General features: G+C 37.2%; 1 long non-coding RNA gene across 1 annotated transcript; it reads right to left on the bottom strand.

Annotated features, from left to right (window-relative positions):
- Positions 1–10471: 10471 nt before the first annotated feature.
- Positions 10472–11476, bottom strand: LOC125799487 (uncharacterized). The gene is made up of 2 exons (XR_007438456.1): positions 11383–11476; positions 10472–11310 (listed from the first exon to the last, which is right to left on the bottom strand). It is a non-coding gene; the product is annotated as an uncharacterized LOC125799487 (long non-coding RNA).
- Positions 11477–19723: the final 8247 nt, after the last annotated feature.

The raw sequence follows: 19723 nt of genomic DNA, 5'->3' as shown, positions 1-19723 counted from the left end.
GAATGTTTTAGCTAACATTAGCTAAAGTTAATTACTTTATTTCAGTGGGGAATGTTTTAGCTAACATTAGCTAATGTTAACTACTTTATTTCAGTAGGGAATGTTTTAGCTAACATTAGCTAATGTTAACTACTTTATTTTAGTAGGGAATGTTTTAGCTAACATTAGCTAATGTTAACTACTTTATTTTAGTAGGGAATGTTTTAGCTTTATAATCAGACACACACACACCTATCTTGCAGGAAGTGTTTTTATTGTTTTCACAATGGGCCCTTCACAAATACTGCCATTTCTGGTATAAACAATATTAACAAAAAGCTGAGTACAGTGTTGTGGAGCGGTTTTCATATGATCACCTCTGATTAAGAAAGTGGAATCAGGTGTGCTGCTGCTTGTTTAGAATGAAAACCTGCAGTCACACCAGCCAAATGTGAACAGGTTTGATTCCATATCCAATTTTTTCTTAATGATTCACATTCACAAATTTAAGTGACCTTTATCTGTGTGTAATGTGAACAATCTTTCCCTGAAATGCCTCACATGCGCAATTGATACGTGTATAAATGTTGCTCTTCACCAACAACAAAAAATGTCATATTTGAGAGACGACTCAATTTGGCATGTTTACACAGCCTTGAAAAAATCTGATCTGAGCCACATTGAGCAAAAAATCTGATTTGAGTCACTTCACCCTGATAATGTAAACATAGCCTAAGTCACAGGAGTCAAACCTGTTCACATTTGGCTGGTGTGGCTGTTTTCATTCTAAACAAGCAGCAGCACACCTGATTCCCCTTCCTTAATCAGAGGTGATAATATGAAAACCGACTACCACAACAACCCAGTGTGGACCGTTTCCACACCCCTGAACTGAGTCTTATAAAATATATATATATATATTTTTTTTTTTTTCACAAATTTCTGTGGCACAATTCTTCACATCCTAAAAATGTCTATAGCTATGATTGATGTATATTAATATTCATATTTTACACTTTTAGGTGACTACTAACCCAGGAACACTAAAGTGGGATATAAGTATAAATATCAAACAAGAAAATACAGAAATATATATAAAAAAGAAGTGTTCTAAGTCCAAAAAAGAGTGTTTGAGGGGCAATATTTGTATCTCATGATGAAGTGTGTGCCCCCAGCACACACTCACTCAGCATCCTGACCCCCCACCAATACAGTACTGAACTCTGTACTACAATACACAAAGAACTGGACCCTTTCCAACGGACTCGCACTAAACACCCAATACCTGCACTACTGATATACTTGCACTGTCAATACACACTTTAATTCCCAAAAAACTGTGAATTTTAAGAACTTTACGCACTCATTCACTTTACCAGCCTTAAGCTATATACCAATTTTTGCACTACTGTTATATACTATTTATACTGTCATTCCATCTCAATCACCATCAACATTGCACTATTGTCTTCTGTCTTCCGTATGTTTATTGTGTCTTGTTGTATTGTACATATAGTGTCTCCCATTCTCTTATATTATATATATATATTTCTTTTTTTACTTATATTTATAAATCTATTTCTCCCCACACTACTGCACCTTGTTTCTGTCTCATGTATGTCTATTGTGTCCCTGCTGTATTGTACTCATAGTGTCTCCCATTCTCTTTTATTATATCTATTATCTGTACCTGCTGTAAAATTGGGAAGGAGAGTAACGTAATTTCAGGTCTCTGTATGTCCTGTACATATGCAGTATTGACAATAAAACTACTTGACTTGAAGTTATTTTAATCCAAAAAATTACAGTTGATGGAAATTCTGACCAGCCTTATCTGGTCCTATTCTGAGGGATAATTACAATTTTTGGGCAATGCCACAATGGCAGCAAGGAACTGTTTTCTAATTAATTTGCCATAATTGGCCAACAGCCAGAGTTTTGTGATTGAAATGCATTTGGGATGTCTGCCCATATCAACATTCCTCTGACAAGTCAGAAATAATATTGATATTGCCACACATAAAACAAATTACAGTACTATTAAAGATATTACACAGCTGTGAAAATTAAAGCTCCTTGTCTGGACAGTTCTAGTGTTTGCTCACTAGAATAAGAAAAAAATCTAATAAAAAAAATAAAATAACATTCATACAAAAAGTAGTGATTTTACATCACTGTGTTTATTAAATCATCTCTAAAGCTCTTTTCCTGTGAATCTGCTATTATTATTATTATTATTATTATTATTATTATTATTATTATTATTATTATTATTATTATTATTATTATATCAGCAACTGTTTTGGAAAATCAGTGCTTAATGATGTTTAATCAGGTGAGCTGCTGATGGAATCGAACACATCCACTGAGGCGGAAACTTTCTTAAAATTCAGAAATTCTATTTCTGAATTTTCTATTTCTATATCTATTTCTTTTTATTTGTATTTGTTCTAATAATATGTGTTGTTTTGTAAGCAAAAACTCTTATAATTACTTCTAATTTGATTTGTTTTGAGTAATGTGCATAGGTGCCTAAAACTGTATCAGTAGCCACTGTACCCCAAATCAGAAAAGCTGCAACAGTATGAAAATGCATAAAAAAAAATCCCCACAGTTTTAGTTTGGGATGGATCAGTAAACAAAAAAACAATATTATTTATAATATCGCTTCCAGATGATATTATCTTCCAGCTAATTCATTGAGTAGCAGGGCTAACAAACACCACTAACCACACAAACACTCAAAATATGCAAATGAACAGACTCTTATTGTTTTTATTATTAAAATAATAACTTGTGGCCGATGTTAGGAGAAGCTGATATTGATGTCAATAATCTCTAGTTCATACTATATGTATTAAAATAAATGTTAAATGGCATTTTAAGAAACACTGATTATTATTATTAGTAGTAGTAGTATTATTTATAGTTTCCATACTTTCCCAACTTTATCTGATTTGGTGATTCAACAACAGAGACACTATTATTCATATTAATTACACCGATACACTAATTTATTACAATTAATGCTTCTATTTACAGTAGCATTTCTCAGAACACAGGTCATGTAAAATCAGTAAACAAGTCCGTAAGCAGTTCTATGTCGTGACTGGGGAAAGTGTTCTTTTGTTGAAAGAAGGGCCAGGTCAATTTTGATAACTAACAATCCGGCCAGTCCTACAATTGATTTCAAATGTTTGGGAACACCCTGTTGACTCAGGGAGAGTAAACTGTTACTCCCACATACTGAAACAGGTGTTCAAAATGTGCTTAAAATTCTTAAATGCAAACATCTAACAATCCTAACTGTCTTTCTATAATTTTCAATGAGCCTGTAAGATTTTTTGTCAATATGAGGAGGCAGCTACCACCTGGCGTGAGTCACGTCCTTTAAATTAAAATATATAGGTCGGTTTTGTATTTAACACAATGCATTGCCATTTCCTTCTATATAGCCAGCCTGAAGAGTGTGCCATTAATCATTTAAAAGGCACGTTTACAGAAACTTTTATCTGGCCAAAAGCTTTAAAATATTTTATATTATTAATCAGTAAACAGATATATTTTAATCTACTTACAAAATATTAAGTGAACTTAATACAGCTTTGGTACAGCTTTATGTAAAGGTTTGGGCTTTACTACCCATAAAATTACATATTTTTTGTTGATTTTTTTATTTTAAAGAATAAAAAAATAGAAAATGGGAAACCATTCATTATCTGATTTTCATTTTTCATAAAGTTGGAATATGACACAATATAATACTTGCAGACTCTTCGTATGGATAGCTTGGTTCGTAAACTGAAGAAGAGTTTTTTGATTAAACAACTGAAAACAGAAACAGGAATTCAGTCCAATCTTCTTTACATTTCCAATCAGAAAATATCAAGTCAAGTCAAAGAGTTTGAGATACGATTTATTATTTTGATTGTGAAGTGTGGGCGGGCACTGGTCATTGGTCAGTCTGAGTGATCATGTGTTCTCAGCAGCACTGTTTGGGTGATTCTCATGAAGCTGCAGGGAACATGTCCATGACATTTTTTTTTTAAATCAATACTTAATTCATAAAAACTCTGATATTGTGTGTAAAGTGAATAGGGAGTACTGTATGGATCAATTGTTTTCATCATCATATAAAATTATTTTTATATAAATTAAATAAAAAATATATGGAAATTCTCATTACCGTTATGTGTCCGTATCCCTTCTTTCTAATTTTAAGTTAAACCATATTAAAAGTACTAAGCATATCGAATCAATAAAATAGGGTAAAGTCATTTAAAATATCTATATTTATACATGATATAAAAAATTTTTGTGTTGAACAAAAAAATGTACTTGATTTTAAACAAAATATCTGTGTCCGAACAATTTTTTTCTCATTACCGTTTCGTGATTTTACCCCCCTATAAAAATTACACTGTGCCTTTAAATTGATCAGCTATCCCATGATGCATCACTTCAGAGACAAGCTTCAAAATGGAGATAAGGTCAGTTGGTCACTCTTCTCTCCCTTTGAGAAATCTGTGTTAATATTGCTAAAACTGTCCTCAGTTACACTGTCTATTATCATTACCGTTATGGTTTAATACTCATTACTTTAAAAAATATAAAAATCAATTATTTCATGAATATTATCACAATATAAGGCTTTGACATCTGGCAAAGTTATAGGTTGTTAGCATATTAGCATTTTAAGTTATTTGTGAAATTAGCCAAGAGCATCTCATTACCGTTACTCAATATTCTCATTACCATGCATTGTGAGGGCCATAACTGTAATAAGAACCATTGAGCTGGTAATGAGATTCTTATGTAAGACTGCTAAAAGAGTCATTTAACAGAGTTTATTTGATCACTTATGGTAATTCATTATATATATATATATATATTCACTATATATATATATAATTCACTATATATATATATATAGATGATGGTTGTAATTATAATTATTTTCGTGTGATTTTTACTTTCTGATTGAAAAAGTAGCTTACATGCAGGTGGATTTTCCACTATTTATGTAGTACATAACAGTCTACTATTTACTATATAAAAAAAAAAATATATATATATATATATATATATATATATATATATATATATATATATATATATATATATATATAACAATGTCATTGATGTTTATACTCTTTTGATTAGTCTAATGATTATATTCATTTTTTGAAGACTGACAGAGATTGAACGCAAGAAGGCAGCAGCCAAGGCTAGAGTTTCTTGAGATTTGCTTGTTTTTCTGGTTCCATGGTTTGTTATACAATTGCCTTAACCCTTGTTTGGTGTTCATATTTTTGCTACTCGTTTACTTTGTTACTTGTATTTAATTCAGCAAAATTAAGCAATTTTACATTAAAATGCTTTACACATGCTTGCTTCACCTAAATTGCAAGCAATATAAACAGCTTACATGGTTAATATTTGCCCTTTACCTTTCTTAAGTTACATTTCTTTCAAAAAGTGCTACTCTTTTTTATTAGTTTTTTTATAAAATGTAAAAGAAAATGAATTAAACTCAAGATATGAGAAGAAAATTTGTTTAGTTTCAAATTTACAAATGTAAATGTGTGTACAGTGTGTGTTTATCAAAAATGTGTTTTTATGTATGTTTTTCACAAAAAAAATGAGCCAATGCCAATGAGTTTGAGTTAGAAAAAAATTTTTTTTTCAGTTTCATTTGATGAAAAATGAAAACGGGTCCCACAGACCCGAACACCACACAAGGGTTAACTAAGTTTCATTACCGTTACATTTATTCTCATTACCGTTTAATTGTGTTCTCATTACTGTTATGTATCTAAAATGTTAATTTTTTAAAAATGTTTCACATCTTATCATAACTTTCCTTCATTTTATTATAGTATATCCCTCACCTGTTGTCAACATGAGTTTTTGATCAAACATATTCTAAAATAATTTCCATTAATTAAAAAATTTAAAGATATTTTACAAATGTTGTATCGGTAATGAGAGTTGCTTAACTATAAATAAATAAATAAAAAAGATCAAAGTAATTGTCAAGGACTATGCTGTTAAGTTGAAGGAATTTGTTGTGGAAATATGAAATTAATCATCAAAAAAAGTTTTGAACCGTTGATCTAGCTTCGTCATTTACTGTAACGGTAATGAGAATTATTCTGGATCATATCAGATTCAAATGATAATAAAATTCTATTTAAAAAAAAAATATGAAAAAATAATCAATATAGTAAAATACACATTCTATTTTAGCTTCTCAACTTGAAAAAATGCTGCAATGAGGTGAAAAACTTTTTTATGTTAATGTGAAGGTCTTCGTGAGTATCACCCGTTTAGGTAAAATAAAAGTTCCTCAAATTTTCTCTCAAACAGCAGGAGTTATATCCGCAGACATATTATGAAATATTTTCAAAAAATCTGGTCGAATTTATTCCGTTTGTAGACTCTGACTGAGGTGTGTGTATATACACTCTACTCAACAATCTAAGAAATATCTCCATTTACATGCATACATTCACAATAAATGTATTGTTCTTTATTAGTTTTATCTATACAGTTTTGTTTTACTTCTTGTGCTATCTGGTGTCTCCTAGAGAGGGATGGTTCCTCTTTTGAGTTTTGGTTCCCAAGGTTTTCTGTGAAGCTGCTTTGTAACAACATATATTGAAAATATATAACTAAATATACATAGTGCTATATAACTAAATTTAAATTGAATTAAATTAATAAGTAAATGTGCACGTCTGGGCACTGGCCCAGAATGACTAAATCAGTGCATTCCTAATTCTAACTATAAAGTAAACCCATGGCTCAAACTGTAAGAGATGTTTAATCAGGCTAAGGTGACAGAACTATTAGTGAAGGTGCCAGAGCAAAGCAATGAAGCACCTGTGTTAGCTATGTGCTTTATTAACAGACACTTGATGCAATATCATTGAGAATATAAATGGAGTTGGTTTTCTAAGCACTGAATTTTTGGTTTTGAAAAAAGAACATATTAGCCTGTGTAAACAAGCTCTGTGTGCTATTACACATAATCAATAATTACATTTGTGTTTCAGCCAGTCATATTTCACTGACTGACTGTTGGCAAACCCTTCAGCTGATGTTGGGTTTTACCTTTAAAGAAAGACAAACATACTTCTGCAACAGTTTGTCTGTCTGCAACATAAATAAAACACACTCTGTTAAAATTAGAATATTAGAATCTAACACTATTAGATTTATTGTTAAACAGCTTATAATGAACAGTAGAGTGGTGTTCCAAATACGTCAGTTAAGGTAAGATATGTTTTCAGTAGGGCTGTCCTATGAAGACTCTTTCTCAGTTGCCTGTTGGTCACACATTTTGAACAGTCTTAAAGGTTTTGTGGTAACATCACACACAAACTTCACGTGATGACAGTCAGCCTCAGACTTTTTTTTTACTTTGTCACAGAAATCTTTGATAAATAAATTAAAAACGTTTTCTTTTTTCCCACTCACATTTGCAGTGAATTGTGGGTAATCACTGGCCATGAAAGATTCATCAGTTGCGTCATTTAAATTGTTCTTTAATGCTGGCTGCATCTCTCAGCTGTATATGAAGAATTTGAAACAGGCTTCAGTGACGTAGCAGAAAACTCAGAATGCAGTTGGTGTTTCAAATTGGCCTTTTTTCACTGCAGGGCCAGATGTTTACTGAAAGTGCACAGGGTTGGTTACAGTTTCTTTTTCCATTTGCACTGGTGCTGAATTAGACCAGATAAATAATTAATAATAAGTGTAAATAATTATACAGTTGCAGTTGCAGATGTGTCTGCTCTCACATTCCTGCACTGCGTTGTCCCTCATCACTACTGCAGCATTAGCACATCAGCTACAGGCCTGCTCCCACATCACTACCAGGGTATTAGCGTGCTACCGACAAGCCTTGTAAAACATCACTACTGAGGCATTAGTACAGCCCAGCTCTTGTAAAATCAAATTTCATCAGCAACAAGTTTACATGCACTTGGGTAATCAAATAATGGTTGACACAAGTCGTGCAATAATTAGATTTCTACATTGAAACTAGGCAATAATCTCACAGAAGCATGTCATGCAAACTTCAATATTCCTGCTGTGGCTTTTTGTAAACATGGTCCGACTATTTCAGCAAACACAAATCTTCTTTTATTTATGTATGTTTTTTGGTCTTTTAGGATTGACAGAATATGTTCCAAATCGCATGTTAAGATCATCAGGAGCTGCTCTATTAAACATTCCCAGAATGAATCAAAAACAGACTGGTGAAACAGCTTTCTGTTTTTATGCCCCAAAAATATGGAACTCTTTACCAATTAATATTCATCAGGCTTCGAGTGTCACTAGCTTTAAAAGGCAGCTAAAAACGTTCCTTTTTAGATTAGCTTTTTACTAGTTCTGTTCCCCTTATACTTTTTTATGTTTAATGTTTGTGCTGTTCTTAAACTTATTTTATAATTTTTGTTTAAATCTATTTTATTTTATATTTTATTTTAACATAAATGTCTTATTTCCTACTATTTTATGACATTGTTACTTTTTAATTGTTTTTTTGTTTTATATTACTTTTATATTTTATTTAATTTTATGGTGAAGCACTTTGAGCTGCATTTTTATGTATGAAAGGTGCTATATAAATAAAGTTTATTATTATTATTATTATTATTATTATTATTATTATTATTATTATTATGTGTGTAAGCTTTTTGTATGAGCAGAAATTTAATTAAGAATCTGATAAACAGGGCTATATTTTAGTTTAGTATTCAGTAATTTAGCAGTTTCAGCGCATGTATATTCTTACTCTGATTTCTTTTATACTTTCTTTTATAGATTCCATGAACCATGGCCTAGACCAAAGGACCAGAGTTTGGTCTGACCAAAAAAGGCAATATCGGTCCGGATCTATTGAACCATGGTCCGTTTTTTCTGTAGTTCTGTAGTGTAAAAGCACTGTTCCAGATGGTTCGGACCAATTACAGAAAGTTGAGGCAGCCTTTAAACAAACCAGAAAAAAAATTGTGCTAAAATCCGACTCTCTTTGGCATGTAGGTGCGTCCCAAGCTTACACTGGAAATTCATTCATTTACTCTAATAGTAGATTAATCCCTATTTATAAAGAGAAATAAAAGAGATTCGAGGATAATCTTTTATAGTCTAATTCTGTCCATGAGATTTGTCACAACACCTGGCAAAGCAGCTTGCTGAACTCCTACAAAACAATTACAATGAAGTATAGAAAGACACTAGCTAAGGATGCAGGATGAAGTCAAGTTCTTTAGATTCCCTATTTCCAAAAACTGTACTTCAAAGGAAAACTAGTACAATACTAATACTACACTATTATAAAAATCACAGCAGCTGGCCAAACTTTGGCAGACTATTGCCAAAGACACTTAGCTATTACACTTGATAAATTGTGTTGGTTTTGCGTAGGCTGTCTTGGTGTGGTCCTTTGATATCAGCTTAATGTGCAGGAGTGTTAGCTTACTTGTAGAATGCTGCCGCAATATTTGTATTGCAGCTACTTAAACATGGAGAATAGATGCTTAAGACTTATTATACAGGCTTTGTAGCTTTTCTGTTCATAGTAATGACTCTCCAAAATGTTTTTTATTTTAACACCTGTGGAGTTTAGACCAGGGCAATTCTAGGATCAGAGCTTTGGAGGTGCTGTGTTGAGCATGTAATTAGAACAAACTGATTTCACAATCTATCATATACATACACTGCCTGGCCAAAAAAAAGTCGTCATCAAAAAAGGTTACACACTAATACGCATTTAGCTTTGATTGCGACATGCATTTGCTGTGGCATTGTTTCAAACAGCTTCTGCAATGTCACAAGAATTGCATTAATCTGACAGCTGCACAAAACCTTCTCCAGCACATCCCAAAGATTCTCAATGGGGTTTTGGTCTGGATTTGTGGTGAACAATCCATTTGGAAAATGATCTCATGCTCCCTGAACCACTCTTTCGCAATTCTAGCCCCATGAATCCTGCCATTGTCATCTTGGAATATGTTCATTCCATCAGAGAAGAAAAAAATACATTGATAGAATAACCTGGTCTATATTCAGTATATTCAGTTAGTCAGCTAATCTCATTCTTTGAGCTCATACTGTTACTGAACCTAAACCTGACCAACTGCAACAACCCCAGATCATTTGCGACTTTTTTTTTGCAGAGAAATGTATACACTGATGATGTGAAACATTATGACCACCTCATTGTTTCTGCACCCATTTACCTTTTTTCAGCTCCACTCAGCATATATGAGCATTTTGCAGTTCTATAATTGCAGTGCAGCGACAGGGACATAGTGGTGTTGTTTTACTTTGAGGTGAATTTTACTTAATGTGGCAAGAGGAGTAAATAAATAAATGTTTATTAAATAAATAGTGCACGACTATGCCACCTAGAGGGAATTTCCCTCTTAGGAAATACAAGAACACACAGGCCCAAGACACTTGGAGAACAGAGACGTAGTTTCCAAATTAAAACAAGTTTTATTAACAATTATCAAGAAAAGATTATACACACCCAGAATCACAAAAAATATATATATTAGAACTGAGGGCTTACCAGGACAGCAGGACAAAAAAAAAAAAATCACCTACACACACACATACCACTGCACACGAGCACACACCCACAATTACGAAAAAAAAGAAAATCCCAACCGAGGCAGAAAAGAAATGAATTAAACCAAATTACTAGCACACCAAACACAAAATATTAAGAAATTAAGGTAAGGCTTCCAACTGACCAAAGTAATCCTCCAAAGAGAATAACCCTATAAAATAAACCCACACTCAAAAAAAGTATACAAAACAAAATAGAAACCCAATTAGAGAAAAGAGCTCCAAAGAAAAGAAAACCCAAATTAACTCAAATTCCAACACAAAAAAGTTAGACACAGAAAAAAAAGATAAATTAGATTAATCAAAAATATAGAAGACAAAATACCAAATTAGACACAAAACAACCCCAAAAGGCAAAATTAAGAAACTAAAAGACAAAAACTGAATATCACAAAAAATGAAAAACCAACACAAATCAATACGAAAACACAAACTTAATTAGCCAAAATAAATCAAAACAAAAAAACAACAAAAAAAACTAAATCAAAGCAAAACAAATAAGCCAAAGCAAAAACTAATTAATTAATTTAAATAATTAATTAATTATTTAATTAATCAAAATTAATCCAAACAGAAAACTGAAACAAAACTAATGAAACAAAACTAATGAAACAAAACTAATGAAACAAAACAGCAGCACGGTGAGGCGCTATAAGCCACTCAGCACACTCTGGATGCGATATCCTATAAAATAAACACTGAGGTTAACAATTTAAAACATTCCAATTAAAACATTAATGTAGGTTTTATACCTACCAACACAGTTTCCCTACGAGGATCAGTATGCAGACGGCAGAAAATAGTACTAGCAGCTACAGCAGACACAGCAAGCAGCAGCTACAGCAGACACAGCAAAACATGGCTAAACATGGGCGACTGTGCATTTGACACAAACCCTTGTGGTTCACCTGCCCCATCATCTATGCCACCAGCCGAACGTGGAAGTCGATGAACATTAGAATGCTGGCCTGCTGTGGAACGCGCAGTACGGCGCAGTGAGGACTGACTAGAACAAGGCTGATCCACTGCGGGTAAAAGAGAATCTGAAAGCTGAATTCTTGGTGGCACAATGGAAGCATCTAAAACCTGCCCTTCTTCCATTGGTGCCACCATATGGGGCCCCGTGGAACCCGAAGCACTTGGGACAGTTAATGCCGGTGGTATGGTTTCCGATACCAACAGCCATAGATCCTCATCACTTGACGTGTCCATGGCCATTACTGGAACTTGAGGTGGAGGGGCCTTAGGAGGAGGAACAGACACATCCTTCTGGACTTGAGCCTTCAACATGTCACGATGGACATGCCTCACCTTACATAGGTCGCTCACTGGAGCAACGGTGTAAACAGCTCCTTCACCAACAGGGGCTCGCAACACTTGATGGACTACAGAACTCCACACATCCTGGATTTTGTGGCGCCCCCGGGCACTATGGTCTCTGAGATAAACCAACTGCCCCTCCTGTAAGGGCAACTCCCGAACACGCTGATCATGCCGTTCCTTTCGGCGACCAGCCGCTATCCTCAACCGCTCACGGGCTCCCTCAAATGCCAATTTTAGCCTGGCCTGATGCTCGACCACCCAGTCCTGAATTTCCCCAGGTACGGGCTCCTGCACCCGACCTAACAAAAAATCTATGGGAAGCCTAGGTTCTTGGCCAAACATTAAAAAGTATGGGGACTCCCCAATACCCTGATGAGGAGTAGTGTTGTAACAGAAAACAACCTGTGGCAGGTGGGATGCCCAGTCCTGCTTCCGAGAAATTGGTAAGGTGCGCAAGAGATTATGCAAGGTTCTGTTAAAACGTTCGCACTGTCCATTACCAGCAAGATGATATGGGGTTGTTCGAGACCTTTCCACCCCGTATAACTGGCAAAGCTGCTGCATTAAAGAACTTTCAAAACTCCTACCCTGATCCGAATGGATACGACTTGGGACACCGAACTTAAAAAAACATTCCTTCAGCAGAACCTGTGCCACAGTGGAAGCCCGCTGGTCACGAGTGGGAACGACCACAGTGTATTTACTGAACACATCCGTCATTACTAGAACATTTTCCAGTCCATTCCGGGATGGCTCCAACATCGTAAAGTCAATGGCCAAGATCTCATTTGGCCTAGATGCAAGGACATGACCCATGAAACTATGGGGTATCTGTCCCGAATCTTTAGCGACTTGACACCGCTCACACTCTTGGCACCACTGTTTGATATCTGTCGACATCCCTGGCCAATAACAACGTTGCCACACCAATTCGATAGTTCTCTCAATGCCCTGGTGCCCATGCTCCTGGTGCAAATGTCTCAGAATCTCCGGCATCAGGACTGCAGGCAGAAGTAATTGAAAGTTCTCCTCCCCACCATCTGAACGAAATACCCTACGATATAACACTCCTTCTTTCTCAACCAGCCGGTCCCACTGGTGCAACAATGCCATGGCTGGTCTAGAGACCTGACGTCTCTCAATAGGGGAAGGCTGAGCTTGCTTCCTCCAAAACACCAAAACCTCTTTAAGGAGAGGATCTTCATCCTGCAAAGAACTGAGGTCCAAAGATGAACTACCTGGAAACACAGAGACAACAGTCTGAGTCACAAACACCTTGGGGTCCACCCGGGAGGCCTGTTGGGCCAACACAGGAACTGGGGTACCTGGGACGTAATCGGCCAAACCAGGAGCCAATTGATATTGGCGGGACAATGCATCTGCATTCCTGTTACTGCGACCGGATCGATATTTCATCTCAAAATCAAAAGCTGCAAGTTGTGCTGCCCATCGGTGCTCTGTGGCTCCCAATTTTGCAGACTGGAGATAACTTAGTGGGTTGTTATCTGTGTAGACCACACACATGTGCCCCAAAAGATACTCGCGGAACTTTTCTGTCATGGCCCACTTGAGTGCAAGAAATTCCAATTTCATGGAACTATAGTTGACCATGTTGCGCTCAGGGGGCCGAAGACCTCGACTAGCATAGGCTACTGGCCGGACACATCCCTCGTGCTCTTGTGAGAGCACAGCCCCCAGCCCACTATAGCTAGCATCAATTTCTAAAATGAAGGGACGTGCAAAGTCTGCATAGGCCAGGACAGGGGCTGAAACCAACTTACCTTTTAAGGCCTCAAAGCTCTCTTCACATTGGGACGTCCAGGCCGTTCCCAAACCCTGTGCTGACCCCTTCTTACTCTTTGTGCCTACAAGTGCAGCCACCAACTTATGCAGAGGGCCTGCTAGTTCAGCAAAGCCCTCTACAAAGCGCCTGTAATAACTAGCGAATCCAAGAAAGGAGCGCAGCTCTGCCACATTACTGGGGCGCTGCCATTGAGCTACCGCCTCAATCTTAGCAGGATCAGTAGAAACTCCCTTGTTTGAAATGACATGTCCCAAATAGCTAACTTCCTGCTGAAAGAAAACACATTTCTCCAACTTTGCTTTCAACCCCTCCTTTTGGAGGCGGCCAAGCACGATTTCCAGTCGCTGCAAATGCTGAGTAACCGAGGAGGAAAATACAATGATGTCATCCAGGTAAAGAAGAAGCGACTGGTATTGCTGATCCCCAAACATCCGTTGCATCAAGCGCTGGAACGTGCTTGGGGCGTTACAGAGTCCAAAGGGCATCCAAAGGGTCCAAAGAGACCGAATGGGGTACAAAAAGCCGTCTTAGCTTTATCCTGTTCTGCCATTGGGACCTGATTATACCCACTGGCCAGGTCCAGGGTGGAAAACCAGCAAGCTCCAGAAAGCGCATCCAAGCTCTCATCAATGCGAGGTAGAGGGAAAGCATCCTTGCGTGTTTTGCTATTAAGCAAACGATAATCAACACACATGCGCAAAGTACCATTCTTTTTCTTTACCAGGACAATAGGAGAAGCATAAGGACTGCTACTTTCTCTGACAACCTGTGCCTCCAAAAGCTGATCAATGTGTGCCTTCACCAGTTCATACTCAGATGGTGGGATGCGTCTATGCCTCTGCCGCACTGGAACATTATCCAACAAAGGAATTTCGTGCGTAATAAGGGTTGTACAACCCAAATCCCCCTCATGGACTGAAAAGACTGAACTATACTTCTGTAGCAGGGACCTAACATTCTTCTGATCCTGATCAGTCAAAGCAGACAAATTAACAGACTCTACACCATTTTGTGCAGAGTTAACAGCTCCTTGGGATGACACTATAGCAGTAGTGGACCTGACCTCAGTAGTGGACCTGACCCCCGGAAGGTAAGCTAACCACCTGAGCGGTACTTAAAGAACCCAAACGGGTATGCGGGTGGAGTACAACTTCAGTAGTTCCAACATTTACTACCGGAACATGAACCGTACCTCTAATAACTTGAACAAGACAAGGAGAGACCAACAGGCCTGCAGGAAGGCCAACCTCAAAAGGCTCAAAAAGAGCAGATCGGCCAGAAGACAGCTCTGGACAAGTACTAGCGACCAACTTCATCACACCTCCAGGTATACGCAACACCCGAGATCCTCGAACCGTTACGGTACCCATAGGATCTCTTGGAACTTTGGCAGCAGACTGGTGACACTCCTGCAAAGCCTCAACAACCGGACCCGGAGCTTGCACAACTGAAGGCAGCTCAAAGAATGAAGGGCCATGTAACCCAAACAGCTCTCGATAGCACCGGCTAATAATGTTCATTCCCAAGACACCAGGGACTGCAGGCGAAGAACCAGGGGGATCCTTCACAACCAAGATCCCACAATGAGGAATCACCTTATTGCAGAGCAAAACATCCAATTCTAAATACCCTATATAAGGGATATCTAACCCGTTGGCTGCCCGAAGCTGTAACCAATTACAAGACTGAAGCCGATCATGCCCCCAAGGTTCGAACTGTTGTAGAAAGAAGCTTTCTGTTACTGTAGACACCATGGAACCAGTATCTAACAAGCAAGGAATGACAACACCACCAATTAAAACATCAATGACCGGACAGGACGATATTAACCTCGACACGGTACCTGTCCTTGAGCCTAAAGATACCCCCCCTGAACAGTGGCTCTGCAGCTCAGTGGGCTTCAGTTTTCCGACTGCTGTGAAGGGCGAGATGTCCTACTAACATTCGGCGGTGGAACCCTAGGCGGTGGGAAGAAATGTTCTCCGTCACAATCCCTCGCAAAATGACCCGGCTGTTGGCATCGTCGACAAATTATACGCCCTTGGTAAGAAGAACGACTAGGCCCTGAGGTAGCCTGCAAAGAAGCAACAGTTTGGGTTAACTGGTTAAGTTGGTCTTGCTGACGTCTCAAAATTTCCTTCAATTCCCCCAATTCTGATGGCTGAGAAACACCCGAAGGGGCTGGACGGGAACCTCCCTGTACGCCATACTGTAAGCCATAGGCGGATGGCAGGGAAAAACTACGCCCCCTAGCACCTCCTGGTAACCCCTCTCTTTCCCATCGAATGGCTTCCCCACGTACCTCTAACAAGGTAGCAGTAGGCTGTCGGCGACGAACTGATCCCTAAGTAAAACACCTACATTAAGCATCCCCTCAGGAGCATGCTGCCGTACTGACTCCATCAAAGCCATTAATGCTAAAGAAAACTCCTGTAATGTTTCTCCTTCCTGCTGCTTTCTAGAAAAGAAGGCCTGCTGCAATGTCACATAAGACTGGGAACAACCATAAAGGTCAGTTAAGATAGCTAAAACTCGGGCGGGATCCCCCCTGTCTACACTAGGGCGATATTTTATCTCTTCCCTTGCTTCCCCTTCCAAGTGATCGAAAATAAAGAAAGCCTGATCAGCCACTGAAAGGTGACGGGCTTGCATGCAAGCCTGTATTTCTTCACTCCATTCTGCTATACCAATCCCACTCTTACCATTGAACAGTGGGCACTTCCGATCTCAAGGAATAACCACCAGACGCTCTGTAACAGCACTAGCACCAACAGATGGAACATTACTTACCACCACAGGAGCAGCTGGAGTAGCTACACTAGGACCAGCTAAAGTATTAGCCCTTTCCTGCAGCAACCGCTCATTATCAGCCTTAAGCTGCAACACTAGGTCTCTGAGCTGCTGTATATCCTCCTCCATCCCAACAGAGGGCAAGCTGCACAAAAACTGAACAAAACTGTTAAGAGCAATCAAGTTCCTCAACCAAATGCTGCTGTTTTGTTTCTACTTTAATCACTAAAATATCTTTCAAAAAAATTGTTACACAACTCCAAAAAAAAAATGGAACACACGTCTCTGGCTCTCAAAAGTGAAGATCCTGCCGACTACGCCAAATGTGGCAAGAGGAGTACATAAATAAATGTTTATTAAATAAATAGTGCACGACTACGCCACCTAGAGGGAATTTCCCTCTTAGGAAATACAAGAACACACAGGCCCAAGACACTTGGAGAACAGAGACGTAGTTTCCAAATTAAAACAAGTTTTATTAACAATTATCAAGAAAAGATTATACACACCCAGAATCACAAAAAATATATATATTAGAACTGAGGGCTTACCGGGACAGCAGGACAAAAAAAAAAAAAAATCACCTACACACACACACGAGCACACACCCACAATTACGAAAAAAAAGAAAATCCCAACCGAGGCAGAAAAGAAATGAATTAAACCAAATTACTAGCACACCAAACACAAAATATTAAGAAATTAAGGTAAGGCTTCCAACTGACCAAAGTAATCCTCCAAAGAGAATAACCCCATAAAATAAACCCACACTCAAAAAAGTATACAAAACAAAATAGAAACCCAATTAGAGAAAAGAGCTCCAAAGAAAAGAAAACCCAAATTAACTCAAATTCAAACACAAAAAAGTTAGACACAGAAAAAAAAGATAAATTAGATTAATCAAAAATATAGAAGACAAAATACCAAATTAGACACAAAACAACCCCAAAAGGCAAAATTAAAAAACTAAAAGACAAAAACTGAATATCACAAAAAATGAAAAACCAACACAAATCAATACGAAAACACAAACTTAATTAGCCAAAATAAATCAAAACAAAAAAACAACAAAAAAAAACTAAATCAAAGCAAAACAAATAAGCCAAAGCAAAAACTATTAATTAATTTAAATAATTAATTAATTAATCAAAATTAATCCAAACAGTTTTTCATTTTTCAGCAAGCAGCAGCTACAGCAGACACAGCAAAGCAGCAGACACAGCAAGCAGGAGCTACAGCAGACAGCACGTACAGATTAAAACAAGTTTCTCTTCTACCTGGGTTAAGGTACCTGGCTGATAAATCATGTTTAACAGCAGAAGCTGTTTTGCTGTTTGACCTGTGCAAGCCACACAGTGGTAGCGTTCATTTCCTCGATTAAGACTTCTGTATCTAAGATTTATCATGTTGATGCTAACACTCTCCCTGAAATCTTTCCACAGCAGATTAGAAAATCATTTGAAGCTACACTAACAAAGTTTACTCTAGCTAGTTTGCAATGCAAAGCACATTTAGAAGCAAGGGCGTAGGAGCGGGTTTGATTGTGGGGAGGGGACATATTTGCTAATATGAGCCAAAGCCCACCCTATAGTGTCTTAGAACATTATTTGTGGAATTGCGTTTAATCACAAAGAATCCATTTTTTCTGAATTCTGTTTATTATTAGTTACAGCCTCAACATGTCACTCCACATTATATTTATTGTTAGAAAAAAATGTGCGTGAAATTATTGAATTATATACATATATGACAAAAACTGATCAGTTATCATCTGCATTTTTATTTTTTTCAACTGAAAGCACTTCTGACGATGGTGTCCTTTTTTGCAAAAAGAATGTTTCATAGAGATTTTTAACAGAAGCTAATATAAAAAAACATTTGGATTCGCCTGGAATCTCTCTATTTACTCAGGATGTGGTCTTACTGTGAACTACAAATAAACAGTCAGGTTAAAACAGTGTTTCTCAACACTGTTCCTGCATATTCTACTGCATATCTCCACAGTTTTCTGCTTTAAAGCCACTAAATAAAGTAAGTGGTGGTATGATGTGTCTAATACACTGGTGGAAAACACATTTTAGGGCAGAGACCAGGGTTTAAAAAACTGCTTTAAACTACCAACACAATGTACTGTACTAAATTCTGGTTATCCACAACAGCTTCTAGATAACTAGTTTTTTCGTTCATTATAGGTTACAGTAAGTCCTGCAATCCTAAATTAATAAACACAATTTGCAAATGAAATAGTGATTAGCTGATCAGGCACATCAGGCCAAGCTGAACATTACATATATAATTTATTTTTTTTCTTAAACCTTGACTCCCTATAGATTTGGAGCTAAATCCAAATCTATCTAGCTAATTCCAAAGTTAATCTACTAAATTAGTCTAAACTGACTAACACAGCTGCAGTTTATTAATTACACGGTGGGTTTAATCTGTGTGTTTTGAGTTGGAGAGGAGTCTTTCTAACCAGCTATCAGAAATAATCTTAACACAGGTTATATGCTTATAAAAATCGCTGTATATCCAGATTTACTTTAACATCAGCTGCTGCTGGTCCACCTGTTTCTAATATTGGCTGGGACATGTCTACATGTCTACGACTGTAGTTGGACAGCCCTCTAGTCAGGGTTCTGGCTGGGTCACTCAAGCTCCATTTTCCACATGGCTCCAGGTGTTGCTGTTTTGTCAGCTAATCACAATTTGCGGCTGTCTCCCTCTGCTGGCAGACTTCTTTCTGGTGTTTCTTAGATATTATGCCACTGTGTTTTGACAAACTGGAGTGGGTGAATAATCTGTCTTAAACACAAGCCTTAAACATGGCCCTTTAGAGACGTAACGTGACCGGCAGCGACCGATTCTGAGGGGTAGGATTTATCCATTCCTCTTGTAACTCTGTTCTCAGGAGGAGGAATACACTCGAAAACAAAGGGTAGAGGCACAAAAGAGAAATGTGATTACCCCCAAGTGAATGCCTGTTTCTGAGTAGTTGCTACACAATGAACAGGCTGTTTTAATAATATGGTTATTTGTAATATAATTAAGCAATAATACATAATAATAATTGTCACAATATTGCACGTTATAGCACGAACCTCGAGTGTATTATTGTGATTATACCACAGTTTCATTATCGCTGTTTATTAAAACAGTTTGAGTTAAAGAGGACGAGAAAAT

The sequence above is a fragment of the Astyanax mexicanus genome, chromosome 3 (assembly GCF_023375975.1).
Source record: "Astyanax mexicanus isolate ESR-SI-001 chromosome 3, AstMex3_surface, whole genome shotgun sequence".
Classification (NCBI taxonomy): domain Eukaryota; kingdom Metazoa; phylum Chordata; class Actinopteri; order Characiformes; family Acestrorhamphidae; genus Astyanax; species Astyanax mexicanus.
The sequence above is the reverse complement of the archived record's forward strand: the minus strand, read 5'-3'. Positions and strand labels throughout refer to the sequence as shown.